Consider the following 14,480-nt stretch of genomic DNA (forward strand, 5'->3'; position numbering starts at 1 on the left):
ACCGCCGAACCTCTCAGGGGAGTGTTTGCAACTGTTTGGCACCATTTTTGAGTGAATTGCCGAAAGTCAGGTTTTTTCAAAACAATCTTTTTCTGCCGGTCAGGTTTTCGAGGGCTGATTTCTTTTCCTGTGATAAAAAGGCTTCTGTTTTGACCGCCAAACCTCTGAGGCGAGTGTTTGCAACCGTTTGGCACCATTTTTGAGCCAATTGCCGAAAGTCAGATTTATGATGAAATTGTGAACCCCGGGGCTTCGGCATTTTTTCAAAAAAATCTTTTTCTGCCGGTTAAGTTGTCGAGTGCTGGTTTCTTGTCCTGTGATAAAAACCCTTCTGTTTCGACCGCCAAAACTTTCAGGGGACCATTTGCAAGCGTTTGGCAGCATTTTTGAGTGAATTGCCAAAAGTCAGATTTTTTATGAATTTTTGACCCCGGGGCTTAAGGATTTTTTTAAAAAAAATCTTTTTCTGCCGGTTAAGTTGTCGAGGGCTGATTTCTTGTCCTGAGATAAAAAGCCTTCTGTTTCGACTGCCAAAGCTCTCAGGGGAGCATTTGCAACCGTTTGGCACGATTTTTGAGTGAATTGCCGAAAGTTAGATTTTTGCTGAAATTGTGATCCCCCGGGGCTTAGGGACTTTGTTAAAAAAACCTTTTTCCATAAGTTCAGTCGTAGAGCCCTAATTCTTTTTCCGATCATAAAAACCCTTCTGTTTCCATTGAAAAACCTTTCAGTGGAGCATTTCGATCAGCTGGGCACCATTTTTGAGTGAATTGCCGAAAGTCAGATTTTTGCTGAAATTGTGACCGCTCGGCTTAGGGATTTTTTGAAGAAAAAGTTTTGCTGCTTGTTAAGTTGCCGAGCGCTATATCTTTTTCAAATGATACAAACCCTTCTGTTTCCACCCAAAAAACTCTCAGGGGAGCATTTGCTACAGCTGGGCCCCATTTTGGAGTAAATTGCAGAACGCCAGATTTTTGTTGAAATTGTGATTTTGGGATTTTTTCAAAAAAAGTTTTCCCCAATTCAGTTGTCGAGGGCTAATTCTTTTTCCGATCATAAAAACACTTCTGTTTCCACCGAAAAACCTTTCAGGGGTGCATTTGCAACAGTTTGGCACCATTTTTGAGTGAATTGCAGAACGTCAGATTTTAGCTGAAATTGTGACAGCGCGGCTTAGAGATTTTTTCAAAAAAAAAGGTTTCCGCACGTTCAGACGTCGAGGGCTAATTCTTTTTCCGAAGATAAAAACAATTCTGTTTCCACAGAAAAATCTTCCAGGGGAGCATTTGCAACAGCTGGGCATCATTTTTATTGAATTGCAGAAAGTGATTTGATCATGGATGGAGGACTTGACCTGGCATGTGTGACAGAGACTTGGTTGGATGATGCAGATGGGCTTGTCCTTGCCGCTGCTTGTCCACCAGGTTTCTCTTACATACAGCAACCCAGGTCATGTGGGCGGGGAGGGGGGGGGGTTGCAGTGATTTGTAGGAAGTCATTAGTTTGCACCAGGTGTCCTATTGGGAAGACCCAGTTTTCCGAGTGCATGTTCTGGAAGTTGGGCAATAGGGTCAGTACAGGATTCCTTTTGGTGTACCGACCTCTCCACTGCACCAAGGATTCCCTGCCCGAGCTGCTTCAGGTTGTGGCGGATGTTCTCCTGGAGACACCTAGCTTGGTTGTCCTAGGGGATTTTAACGTCCATGCCGACACGACCTTACAAGGGGCTGCTCGGGACTTCGTGGAAAGCATGGCCTCCATGGGGCTGTCCCTGAATAAGTCTGGCCCAACCCTTAGCCATGGGCATGCCTTAGACCTGGTGTTCACCTCTATGGATGTTGGTGATCTGACACTAAGTAAAAGCGAAACGAAAGAAGTGCCATGGTCAGATCACTTCCTGGTGCAACTGGACTTCTCTGTGACCCATCCCCTCTGCAGGGAGGTGGGACCAATTCGGATGGTCCGCCCCCGCCACTTAATGGATCCAAATGGTTTCCAGAGAGTGGTAGGGGATGTTTTATCCCATGTTGATGGTCTTTCAGCCGATTCCCTGGCGGCCCGCTGGAATGTGGAGTTAACCAGGGCTATTGACTGTTTGGCTCCGAAGCGCCCTCTCCGATTGCATGGAGCCCGCACAGCCCCGTGTTTTTCCACGGATCTGAGGGCAATGAAACAATCGTTGAGACGGCTAGAGCGCCAGTGGTGGATAACTCATTCCGAATCTGACCGGACACAGGTTAGAGCTCAACGTCGAGCCTACCAAGTGGCGATAGCGACGGCGAAGAAGACCTTCTTCACCGCCTCTATTGCATCTGCAGAAAACAGCAGCAGGAGACTTTTTCAGGTGGTTCACAATTTAGCGGAACCACCTGCGACATCTGGGCCCAGTACGGGCCACATGATCTCCTGCAATGATATTGCAAAGTTTTTCGCAGATAAAATCACTCAGATTCGGGAAGAAGTAGACTCCACCATGGAAGCAGGGCCAGGGCGGGAGAGTGCTAGAGTCCTGTCTAGTCAAGTTGCGTGGGATCAATTCCAACCTGTTACCTCCGAGGATGTGGACAGGCTGCTTGGACTAGTGAAGCCAACCACCTGTCTCCTGGATCCTTGCCCATCCTGGCTTATAAAAGCTAGCCGGGAAGGACTGGGCGATGGGCTTCGTGGGGTGGTGAATGCTTCCCTCCGTGAGAGAGCCTTCCCAGACCCGTGGAAAGAGGCGGTTATTAAACCGCTTCTTGAAAAAACCATCGTTAGATGCGGCCACGATGGCCAATTATTGCCCAGTCTCAAATCTTCCATTCTTGGGCAAGGTGATTGAACGAGTGGTTGCTGAACAACTCCAGCCACGCCTGGAAGAAGCGGACCATTTGGATCCCTTCCAGTCGGGATTCAGGCCTCATCATGGGACTGAAACTGCCTTGGTCGCACTGGTTGATGATCTCCGGCGGGCTAGGGACAAAGGTGAGAGCTATTTCCTAGTTCTGCTGGATCTCTCAGCGGCGTTTGATACCATCGGCCATAACATCCTTCTGGACCGTCTTGAGGGGCTGGGAGCTGGGGGCACTGTCATACAGTGGTTCCGCTCCTTCCTCCTGGGCCGTGTTCAGAAAGTGGTGGGGGGGGATGAGTGTTCAGACCCCTGGTCTCTCACTTGTGGGGTGCCTCAGGGTTCTGTCCTCTCCCCCATGCTTTTCAACATTTACATGCAGCCACTGGGAGAGATCATCAGGAGGTTTGGGCTGGGTGTTCTTCAGTATGCAGATGATACCCAGCTCTCCTCTCTTTTAAATCAGAACCAGTGAAGGCAGTGAAGGTCCTGTGTGAGTGTCTGGAGGCGGTTGGAGGATGGATGGCGGCTAACAGATTGAGGTTGAATCCTGACAAGACAGAAGTACTGTTTTTGGGGGACAGGAGGCGGGCAGGTGTGGAGGATTCCCTGGTCCTGAATGGGGTAACTGTGCCCCTGAAGAACCAGGTGCACAGCCTGGGAGTCATTTTGGACTCACAGCTGTCATTGGAGGCACAAGTCAAATCTGTATCCAGGGCAGCTGTTTACCAGCTCCATCTGGTACGTAGGCTGAGACCCTATCTGCCTGCAGACTGTCTCGCCAGAGTGGTGCATGCTCTGGTTATCTCCCGCTTGGACTACTGCAATGCGCTCTACCTTTGAAGGTGACCCGGAAACTACAACTAATCCAGAATGCGGCAGCTAGACTGGTGACTGGGAGCGGCCGCCGAGACAATATAACACCGGTCTTGAAAGACCTACATTGGCTCCCAGTACGTTTCCGAGCACAATTCAAAGTGCTGGTGCTGACCTTTAAAGCCCTAAACGGCCTCGGTCCAGTATATCTGAAGGAGCGTCTCCACCCCCATCGTTCTGCCCGGACACTGAGGTCCAGCTCCGAGGGCCTTCTGGTGGTTCCCTCACTGCGAGAGGCCAAGTTACAGGGAACCAGGCAGAAGGCCTTCTCGGTAGTGGCGCCCACCCTGTGGAACGCCCTCCCATCAGATGTCAAAGCGATAAACAACTACCTGACATTCAGAAGACATCTGAAGGCAGCCCTGTTCAGGGAAGTTTTTAATATGTGACATTTTAGTGTATTTTTCATCTTTGTTGGAAGCCGCCCAGAGTGGCTGGGGAAACCCAGCCAGATGGGCGGGGTACAAATATTAAATTATTATTATTATTATTATTAAAGTCAGATTTTTGCTGAAATTGTGACCGCACGGTTTAGAGATTTTTTCAAAAAAAAGTTTTTCCGCAAGTTCAGTCGTCGAGGGCTACTTCTTTTTCCGATGATAAAAACACTTCTGTTTCTACCGAAAATCCTTTCAGGGGAGCATTTGCAACAGCTGGGCATCATTTTTTATTGAATTGCAGAACGTCAGTTTTTTGCTGAAATTGTGACCTCAGGGCTTAGGGATTTTTCAAAAAACAGTTTTTCCGCAAGTTCAGACGTCGAGGGCTAATTCTTTTTCCGATGATAAAAACTCTTCTGTTTCCACCGAAAAACCTTTTAGGGGAGCATTTGCAACAGCTTGGCACCATTTTTGAATGAATTGTGGAACATCAGATTTTTGCTGAAATTGTGACCGCGCGGCTTAGGAATTTTTTTTAAAAAAAGTTTTTCGCAAATTCAGTCATAGAGGGCTAATTCTTTCCCCGATGTTAAAAAGCCTTCTGTTTCCACCGAAAAACCTCTCAGGGGAGCATTTGCAACAGTTTGGCACCATTTTGGATTGAATTGCAGAATGTCAGATTTTAGGGATTTTTTTTTTTAAAAAAAAGTTTTTCGCAAGTTCAGTCGTTGTCGCAGGCTAATTCTATTTCCGATGATAAAAACCCTTCTGTTTCCACAAAAAACCCGGCTTGAACCAGTGCAAACTGGTCTGGACCGGTTCAAACTGGCCTAAACCGGTTCAAACTGGCTTTGACCGGTTCAAACTGGCTTTGACCAGTTCCCATAAGTCTGGATCGGTTCCAACCAGCTTGGACCAGTTCAAACTGGCCTAAACCAGTTCAAACCAGTCTGAACTGGTTACGGCTTTTACCGGTTCAAACTGGCCTAAACCGCTTCAAACTGGCCTAAACTGCTTCAATCCGGTCTGAACCGGTTCCAACCGGCTTAGACTAGTTCCAACTGGCTTAGACCAGTTCCAACAGGTCTGGACCGGATGCAACCGGTCTGCACTGGTTCCAACCAGCTTGGACCAGTTCAAACTGGCCTAAACTGGTTCAAAGCGGTCTGAACTGGTTCCAATCGGCTTGAACTGGTTCGAACTGGCCTAAACCGGTTCAAACCAGCCTTGACTGGTTCAAACTGGCCTGAACCAGTTCACACTGGCCTAAACCGGTTCAAACTGGTCTGAACCGGTTCCAACCGGCTTGGACCAGTTCAAACTGGCCTAAACTGGTTCTAACTGGCCTAAACCAGTTCAAACCGGTCGGAACCGGTTCCAAGCATCTTTGAATGGTTCCAACTGGCTTGGACCAGTTCAAACTGGCCTAAACTGGTTCAAAGCGGTCTGAACTGGTTCCAATCGGCTTGGACTGGTTTGAACTGGCCTAAACCGGTTCAAACCAGCCTTGACTGGTTCAAACTGGCCTGAACCAGTTCACACTGGCCTAAACCAGTTCAAACCGGTCTGAACCGGTTCCAACCGGCTTGGACCGGTTCAAACTGGCCTAAACTGGTTCTAACTGGCCTAAACCAGTTCAAACCGGTTGGAACCAGTTCAGAGCATCTTTGAATGGTTCCAACTGGCTTGGACCAGTTTAAACTGGCCTAAACCTGTTCAAACCGGTCTGAACTGGTTTCCACCGGCTAGGACCTATTCAAACTGTCCTAAACCGCTTCAAACTAGCCTAAACTGGTTCAAACCGGTCTGAACCGGTTCCAAGCGGCTTGGACCGGTTCAAACCGGCTTGGACCGGTTTAAACTGGCCTAAACCTGTTCAAACCAGTCTGAACCGGATCCAACCGGCTTGGACCGGTTCAAACTGGCCTAAACCGGTTCAAACCGGTTCCAACCGTCTTTGAGTGGTTCAAACTGGCCTATACCGGTTGAAACTGCTCTGAACCGGATCCAACCAGCTTGGACCGGTTCAAACCGGCTTGGACCGGTTCAAACTGGCTTAAACCGGTTCAAAGTGGCCTAAACCGGTTCAAACCGGTCTAAACTGGTTCCAACCGGCTTGGGCCGGTTCAAACCGGCTTGGACTGGTTCAAACTGGCTTAAACCGGTTCAAAGTGGCCTAAACCGGTTCAAACCGGTCTGAACTGGTTCCAACCGGCTTGGACCGGTTCAAACCGGCTTGGACTGGTTCAAACTGGCTTAAACCGGTTCAAAGTGGCCAAAACCGGTTCAAACCGGTCTGAACTGATTCCAACCGTCTTTGAGCGATTCAAAGTGTCCTAAACCGCTTCAAACTGGCCTAAACCGGTCTGAACCGGTTCCAACCGAATTTGACCGGTTCCAACTGGCTTAGACCAGTTCCAAGAGTTCTGGACCGGTTCCAATTAGCTTGGACAAGTGCAAACTGGTCTGGACCTGTTCCAACCAGCTTTGACTGGTTCAAACCGGCTTGGAACGGTTCAAACTGGCTTAAACTAGTTTAAACTGGCCTAAACCAGTTCGAACCGGTCTGAACCGGTTCCAACTGGCTTTGACCGGTTCCAACTGGCCTAAACCGGTTCAAACCGGTCTGAACCGGTTCCAACCAGCCTTGACCAGTTCAAATAGGCCTAAACCGGTTCAAATCGGTCTGAACCGGATCCAACCGGCTTGGATCGGTTCAAACTGGCCTAAACCAGATCAAACTGGCTTAAACTGGTTCAAACTGGCCTAAACCAGATTAAACTGGCTTAAACTGGTTCAAACTGGCCTTGACCGGCTCAAACTGGCCTAGACCAGTTCAAACCAGCCTAGATCGGTTCAAACTGGCTTCGACCGGCATAACTGATTGGCTTGCAGCAGCAGCCCAAACAGTTCCCAGGAGGAAGTTAATCAACCTATTAGGCTGGTAGGATCGTAGAATGTAACAACTGATTGGCCTGTAGTACCAGCCAGGAGGGAAGCAGAAGCAGCCAATCAGACGGGACACATTGTGTAAATAATGTATATAAAAGCCTGAGGTTTGGGGGGAAATTCAATCACTGTTTTACAAGTTGCAATAAAGAGGATGAAATCACTGCAGGACTCTGAGTATATTTCACAGGGGAAGAAAAAAAACAACTACGGAAATAAAGGCAATGCTATTTGTAAAGGAAATGGTTTGAATTTGATCCGAATGGAAAGACAGACCATAGCAAAGGACATGGTTGGCACAATCAGAAGAGCAGAGCAACAGTAGTTCACCTGGGAAATTGCACAGCTATTCCATCAGGTTAAAAATAAAAGCCAGATATTTCAAACTCGGGGGGGGGGGGGAGAGATCCTAAAGTCGGACAGTGAAGACACAAGAGCAGCATGTTTTATATACATCTTGTAGGTGCCAAGTGATGGAAAAAGTAAGATCATTTCTTGACCAAGTCCCAGTGTGAAAGGAACAAGCTTTGTCAGCCCTTAAGTAAATTTAACATTGCAGCCTATTAACTCCATAAAACTTAGTGGGAGCCAAAATGATGGGTTGACCTCTTGCATATTTTTTTGGTGTTTTTGTTTGTTTGTTTGTTTGTTTTACATTTCTGCCTTTGCTTTTGCTTTTAGGCAAGGGAAATAATGCCTTTGGCGTTCAGGTCCTTCATTTTAAAGGTGTCGTGGAAATACTGCTGCTTTGAAATTTTGCAAGCTCTATTTTACTAAATTGTTCGATTATTAATTTTTTGTATTTGTATTGCCCTTTGTGATCACCCTCTAGGGCCTTTCCCACCATCACTATGCAGATGACACCCAGCTAAACCTCTCTTTTAAATCAGAACCAGTGAAGGCGGTGAAGGTCCTGTGTGAGTGCCTGGAGGCGGTTGGAGGATGGATGGCGGCTAACAGATTGAGGTTGAATCCTGACAAGACAGAAGTACGGTTTTGGGGGGACAGGGGGCGGGCGGGTGTGGGGGACTCCCTGGTCCTGAATGGGGTAACTGTGCCCCTGAAGGACCAGGTGCGCAGCCTGGGAGTCATTCTGGACTCACAGCTGTCCATGGAGGCACAAGTCAATTCTGTGTCCAGGGTGGTTGCCTACCAGCTCCACCTGGTACACAGGCTGAGACCCTATCTGCCTGTGGACTGTCTTGCCAGAGTGGTGCATGCTCTAGTTATCTCTCGCTTGGACTACTGCAATGCGCTCTATGTGCAGCTACCTTTGAAGGTGACCCGGAAACTGCAATTAATCCAGAATGTGGCAGCTAGACTAGTGACTGGGAGTGGCCACCAGGACCACATAACACCGGTCCTGAGAGATCTGCATTGGCTCCCAGTACATTTCCGAGCACAATTCAAAGTGTTGGTGCTGACCTTTAAAGCCCTAAACGGCCTTGGTCCTGTATACCTGAAGGAGCGTCTCCACCCCATCGTTCAGCCCGGACACTGAGATCCAGTGCCAAGGGCCTTCTTGCGGTTCCCTCATTGCGAGAAGTGAGGTTACAGGGAACCAGACAGAGGGCCTTCTTGGTAGTGGCGCCCACCCTGTGGAACACCCTCCCTTCAGATGTGAAGGAAATAAGCAGCTATCTTCTCTTTAAAAGACATCTGAAGGCAGCCCTGTTTAGGGAAGTTTTTAGTATTTAATGCTGTATTGTTTTTAACACTCGATTGGAAGCCGCCCAGAGTGGCTGGGGAAACTCAGCCAGATGGGCGGGGTATAAATAATAAATTATTATTATTATCCTCCTAGATCTCAGAAACTACAGATAAATCCTGCTGAAGGAGAAAGCAAGAAACCTCAAGAGGAAAGAGTGCTGTTGTACTCACATCCTTTATTATAGGCTTCCAATGGGTGCTGAACTTAAGATGAACCACTGGCCTAATCCAGGAGGCTCTTATGTTATTAAGAAAACACCCTCAGCAACACTCCTTGGATATGCAACTACATGAACTCAGCTGTAGCTATTTGTGCAGAGATCCAAAAAAGTAAAGAGGCGGCAAGTTCAGCTGCTTTGTGGTAGGCCATCTTCTTGCAGACTGGCAGGGCTATTGTAAACCTAAGATTGCAAACATCTCAAACAATGGCCCTGGTGCGCTTTTGCCAGTCTCTGTTGCCTAGGAGTCCTTCGTCTCCTTGGATGACACCGATCCTTCTCTTGTTGGAAAATGAATTAATATTTTTTTCCCCTTTCCACATTTACTCAAAAGCTCCTGTAGGAATGCTCAGGCTCCTGCCTGTCTTCAGGCCTCGTGTTTGGAGATGAAGTAATGGAAAATGAGATTCCCGCGAGGCCAGGAGGCGATATGTCCAGAGACAAAAGGCTGCTGCCACGTGAAAGCCACCGTTATTGCACGCAAACGGTTTTCTTCTCATTTCATAGGAAGATCCTATGAGGAAGGGCTTTGGCTTTTTGGTAGAGCATCTGTTGTGAATGCAGAAAGCCCAGGTTCAAGTCTTGGTGTGTCCAGGTGAACACTGCCTGAAACCCTGCACAGCCCCTGCCAGTCAGTGTAAACAATACTAGATGGAATACCAACAGTGTGATCAACACTATAAGGCAGCTTTCTGTGTTCCCCTGGTGAAAATAAGGGGTCTTCTGTAACTTCAGGATCAAATGATCACGTTGGGTGCCTTAAAGCAGCAACACTAGTGCCTTAGGAACTGGAACTATTTTTACAACTTGACAGAGGCAAGCCTCCAAAGAATGAGAAATATTTCTGCTACCGCAGAGCAAATTCTTGTTTTCTTATCATAACGGCAAACCTGGGAAGGCACAAAGTAACCTACAGTACAGGGCGCATGAAGCGAAATTCAGCAGAAATCACACCTCTGAGACACGCTCTCTGTCTCGGCTTCATCACACTGTGACTTTTGTTACCCTACCAACCAATGCAGGGAAACTCACAATGAGAAAATACCAAAATGTTGTAGGAGAACTATTTGCCATTTTTAGGAGCATCCCTGTGGTGGGTGGAATTCTGTTCCGTCTCAAAATATGACTGGATTCTAATCAGGGGGATGCTAATCTATTCGTAACAAGTAGTTTTATTCTTGCCTTAGGGTTTTAAATTGGGAACAGACAGCAGTACTTACACACAAAGCATACATACATTTGCCCAACCTTTCCTCAAGCTTGGAGGTCCCTGCCATTGGGATTTCTTTCTTCACCTAAATCATAACAAACAAGGGTTGGATGGCCATCTGTCATGGATGCTTTAGCCAAGATTCCTGCATTGCAGTTGGGTGGACTAGAGCCTTTCCAACTCTACAATTCGAAAGGTAAAAAAGGCAAAAGTCCCTTGGATGGTTAAGTCCAGTCAAAGGTGACTCTGGGGTTGTGGCGTTCATCTCGCTTTTCAGGCCGAGGGGACTGGCGTTTGTCCACAGACAGCTTTCCGGGTCATGTGGCCAGGAGGACTAAACTGCTTCTGGCATAACGGGACACCGTGACAAGTGCCAGAGTGCACAGAAATGCCATTTACCTTCCTGCCACGGCGGTACCTATTTATCTACTTGCACTGCTGTGCTTTCGAACTGCTAGGTTGGCAGAAAGTGGGACAGAGCAACGGGAGCTCACCCCGTTGTGCAGATTCAAACCGCCGACCTGATCGGCAAGCCCAAGAGACTCAGTGGTTTAGACCACAGCCAATTCTATGATTCAATGAAACAACTTTTCTTCCCTGTTTGCCATTTCTGGAAATATCTTGTCGACATATGCTCAATGATGCATTGGGCAAAGTAATTTTCCTATTCATACATACTCAGTTTTGATTGGTCAGCCGCTGGTAAGGAAGTGCTTCTTAGTAAACAAACAGTAAGTCCCCCCCCCCCCTAAATACCTCCAGTGCTGGGGCAGCTATTGATTAGAGGAAGAGTCACCAAACCTTTTGGACCAGTGGGCAAATTTGGAATTCCCCCCACATGGCTGCTGGAGGGGAGGAGCATGGAGTAACACAAAGCAGAAGAAGAAGAGTTTGGATTTGATACCCCGCCTTTCACTCCCTTTAAGGAGCTCAAAGCGGCTAACATTCTCCTTTCCCTTCCTCCCCCACAACAAACTCTCTGTGAGGTGAGTGGGGCTGAGAGACTTCAAAGAAGTGTGACTGGCCCAAGGTCACCCAGCAGCTGCATGTGGAGGAGCGGGGAAGCGAACCCGGTTCCCCAGATTACGAGACTACCGCTTTTAACCACTACACCACACTGGCCAAAGTGGCTGCCTTATCTAAAAAAGGAGAAAAAAGACAGAACCACAAAATGGAATGGGCATGAGGGGGGAAAAAACCACCTACGGCAGCCACGAGCACACTGGCTCACAGAAAACACCACTTTCCTGTCTATCACAGGAGGGTAGGTATCCAGTTATGGAATTCACTGAAATAATGGCATGTTTGTGTGTGTGTGTGTGTCCAATGCTGCAGAGGCAGCGTAAACCAGAACTGAGTGGGAAGAGCAGACAGCCTCTTGTACAATGAGAATTTTTGAGTGGCTTTTGTGGATTTGAACAGGACTTTTTATGGGCACATACTGGCAGGCACACTGGCGTTGGCTCGTGCTGAATTGGAGACCCCCTGCATTAGAGAATGTTTATGGCAGGAAAGAGCATACTTGTCCTCGCAGTTTGCCTGATGGTGACACACCTGCTTACAAGGGATGCCGTATATATGATAAGGAAGCAGAGGTGTGGGTCCCGGGGGAGGGGGGGATACATGTATATAGCTGCTTTATGCATACACCCAATCTACATGACCTTTCCCTGCCCTCTGCCAAGGGAAATGGGTTGCAGATCAAATGTATGCAGTATCACTCATGCCAAATGTTGCCATGGATGCAGCAGGCAGAGAAATGGGTGCCTTCTCCATCTAACATTCCCAGGCAGCCTTTACTTCACAATTTTTGTTTCTAAAAAAAGCAGCACAGGGAAGAACAGATATTAGATGATCTAATTTACACCCGCTTCAGTGTTGTTAACATGTAACATGGAGCTGTTTTCTGAAGTAATGCCCCATAGTTCAAGTTGCAGGATTTGGCTTATACAACTGTATTTGGTATGTAATTAAAAAGCTAAACCTACCCTGACGGGGGGGGGGGGGAGGGAGAAGGGAATGACTTATTAAGTAGCTTAAATAACCACAAGAAAGTGCAAACAACATTCCTAATGAAGAAAAAAAAGGTTAGATTACGCAAGATAAAATGAAACAGCTTGGAATACTTAAAAAAAACCAAACCCGTTTTGTTAAACGCTCCCAAGCAACAAGTATTGGATAATGTATTTTATTCTCCTTTTTATCAGAGCTTCATCTTAATGTCACTGCACAGGGCAGACTTACGCCACTTGTAGCAAGAGCTGTGCAGAAAGGCATAATGGCCACCTTTCACATGCAGTAATCCCATTTTTCCGTGGTGTCAATCCATGCGAGGGGTGCATGGATATAGCAACTGTGTGGGTAGCGCCAACTGCACAGGTCTTTCCTACCAGATCAGGATGCAGCTGGGCACACTTGCGTGAGCTTTTCGTAGCCACTCTGGCACACCCCACACGGTTACGATAGTCATACACACCTGCAAAAATATACCACAGGGAAGCACCTCTCATACAGTGGATATCAAATAAGAGGTGGGAAAAGAGAAGGGAGAATTAACACACATCAAAATCACAGGCGCATAGTGGGCAGACAAGCCTCAAAACATCTAATTTCTGGGCAAGGAGTTTTAGTGTGAAGTAGCAACTGGACTCTAGGAACAAGAGCATTTACATAGATCTGTTTCAGCTGTTGTGGGACAGAGAGAGTATGGGTTGCTCTGATGGGTTATTTACCGTATTTTTCGCTCCATAAGATGCACTTTTTTCCTCCTAAAAGGTAAGGGGAAATGTGAGTGCGTCTTATGGAGCGAATGGCGCTGCACAGAGAGGGAGAGCTGCGCAACGCCCGTTCAGCGAAGCGGGAGGAACAGAAGGAGACCCTTCTGTTCCTCCTCCCGCTTTGCTGAAGGGGCGCTGCGCAGCTCTGCCTCTCTGCTCAGCGCCCCTTCAGCGACACCTGTCCTGGCTTCTGCCTTATCTGCGCGCAGCCTCTTCTGGCAGGGGGAGCCTTCATCCCGCTGCCCTGAAGAGGCTTGGCGAGGTTATCCCAGAAGCCAGAACAGCCACACGGTATCCCAGAAGCCAGATCTCTCTTGCTGTTCTGACTTCTGGGATTCAGAAGAATTTTTTCTTATTTTCCTCCTCCCAAACCTAGGGCCACCTTATGGTTGGGTGCATCTTATGGAGCGAAAAATATGGTACTCAGAAGCCAGACAGAGAGAGTGCACCCATTAGTTCTGCTGGTGCTGTAACTCTCAGCAGCACTAACCTGGAGCTGTTCTAGAATGCTTCTAGACCATATGGCTAGGATAGACACACTGTTCCACAGTCCTTGCTGGGGCACAGGCTTCGGATGTGGCACTGGGAGACTTCTATTTGACACCAAAGGAATTGGCATATAGATGCTTTTTTACCATCAATATGAAATGGGTGCAAAGGGGACAGGGATCAGAGACTTCAGGTTCAGTGTCACCAGCCTGTATATAGTGTCGCTATCTCTTTTTTCCAACATAAAACAGGAAGAGCCATAGCTGAGTGGTGCAGCATCTGTTTCACATGCAAGAAGTTCCAGGTCCCTGTCTGAAATGCGGGAGAGCTGCTGTCAGTCAACAGAGACAATATTGAGCTGGATGTGGAGGCAGGCTAACAAAATCCAGGCTTAATCCAGGCGAAGTACTGCTAATCAGCAGGACTGGGGCTCAACCCATTTGGAGCAGGGTGGCACATCTCTCAAAGAGTGGGGGAAGTACTCAAAGAGTTCATCAGAGAGCTGAGGTGGTCAAAAGTGCTTTTATGCAGCTTAGATGTGCACAGCAATTGCCTCCATTACGGGCTTGAATGCTTTATGTCCAGGATACTTAAAAGGATCACCTTCTCACAGATAAACCCACTAAATCAGGTCTTTTAGGGAGACTATGTTCTGTTATCCCACCTCTAGCAAGGATTTAGCCTGGTGTGTGTGTGTGTGTGTGTGTGTGTGTGTGTAAGAATAGGGCAAAGGGTATTTGTGGTGTAAGCACCCAGCTTACGAACCTCCCTACCACCTACCTTTCTGCCCAGTAGTGTTCTAACACCAGACGAAGGTTCTCAGTCTCTGTGTCTTAAGTGGCATTTGTCCTGCTAGTCACTTTTTATACAACACAGGATAAAAATGGGAAACCAGGTGCTGCCGTTGCCTGTCCTCCCTGCCATACCATAGGACTGTTTCCAAAATATTGGTGACAGTTACATTGAGCTTCCTAAATTATGAGACACAAAGGCAACACAGAAATATTTTGGATACCTATTGTTCATTTTTTTGCCTTTTGG

General features: G+C 47.6%; 1 protein-coding gene across 1 annotated transcript in view; it reads right to left on the reverse strand.

The window, feature by feature from the left end:
* GLRX2 (glutaredoxin 2) overlaps positions 1 to 14,480 on the reverse strand; it is a 264,490-nt gene that overhangs the window by 200,596 nt on the left and 49,414 nt on the right. The gene's annotated exons all lie outside the window — the stretch shown is intronic.

The sequence above is a fragment of the Podarcis tiliguerta genome (assembly GCF_965153285.1).
Source record: "Podarcis tiliguerta genome assembly, chromosome: 6".
Taxonomy (NCBI): domain Eukaryota; kingdom Metazoa; phylum Chordata; class Lepidosauria; order Squamata; family Lacertidae; genus Podarcis; species Podarcis tiliguerta.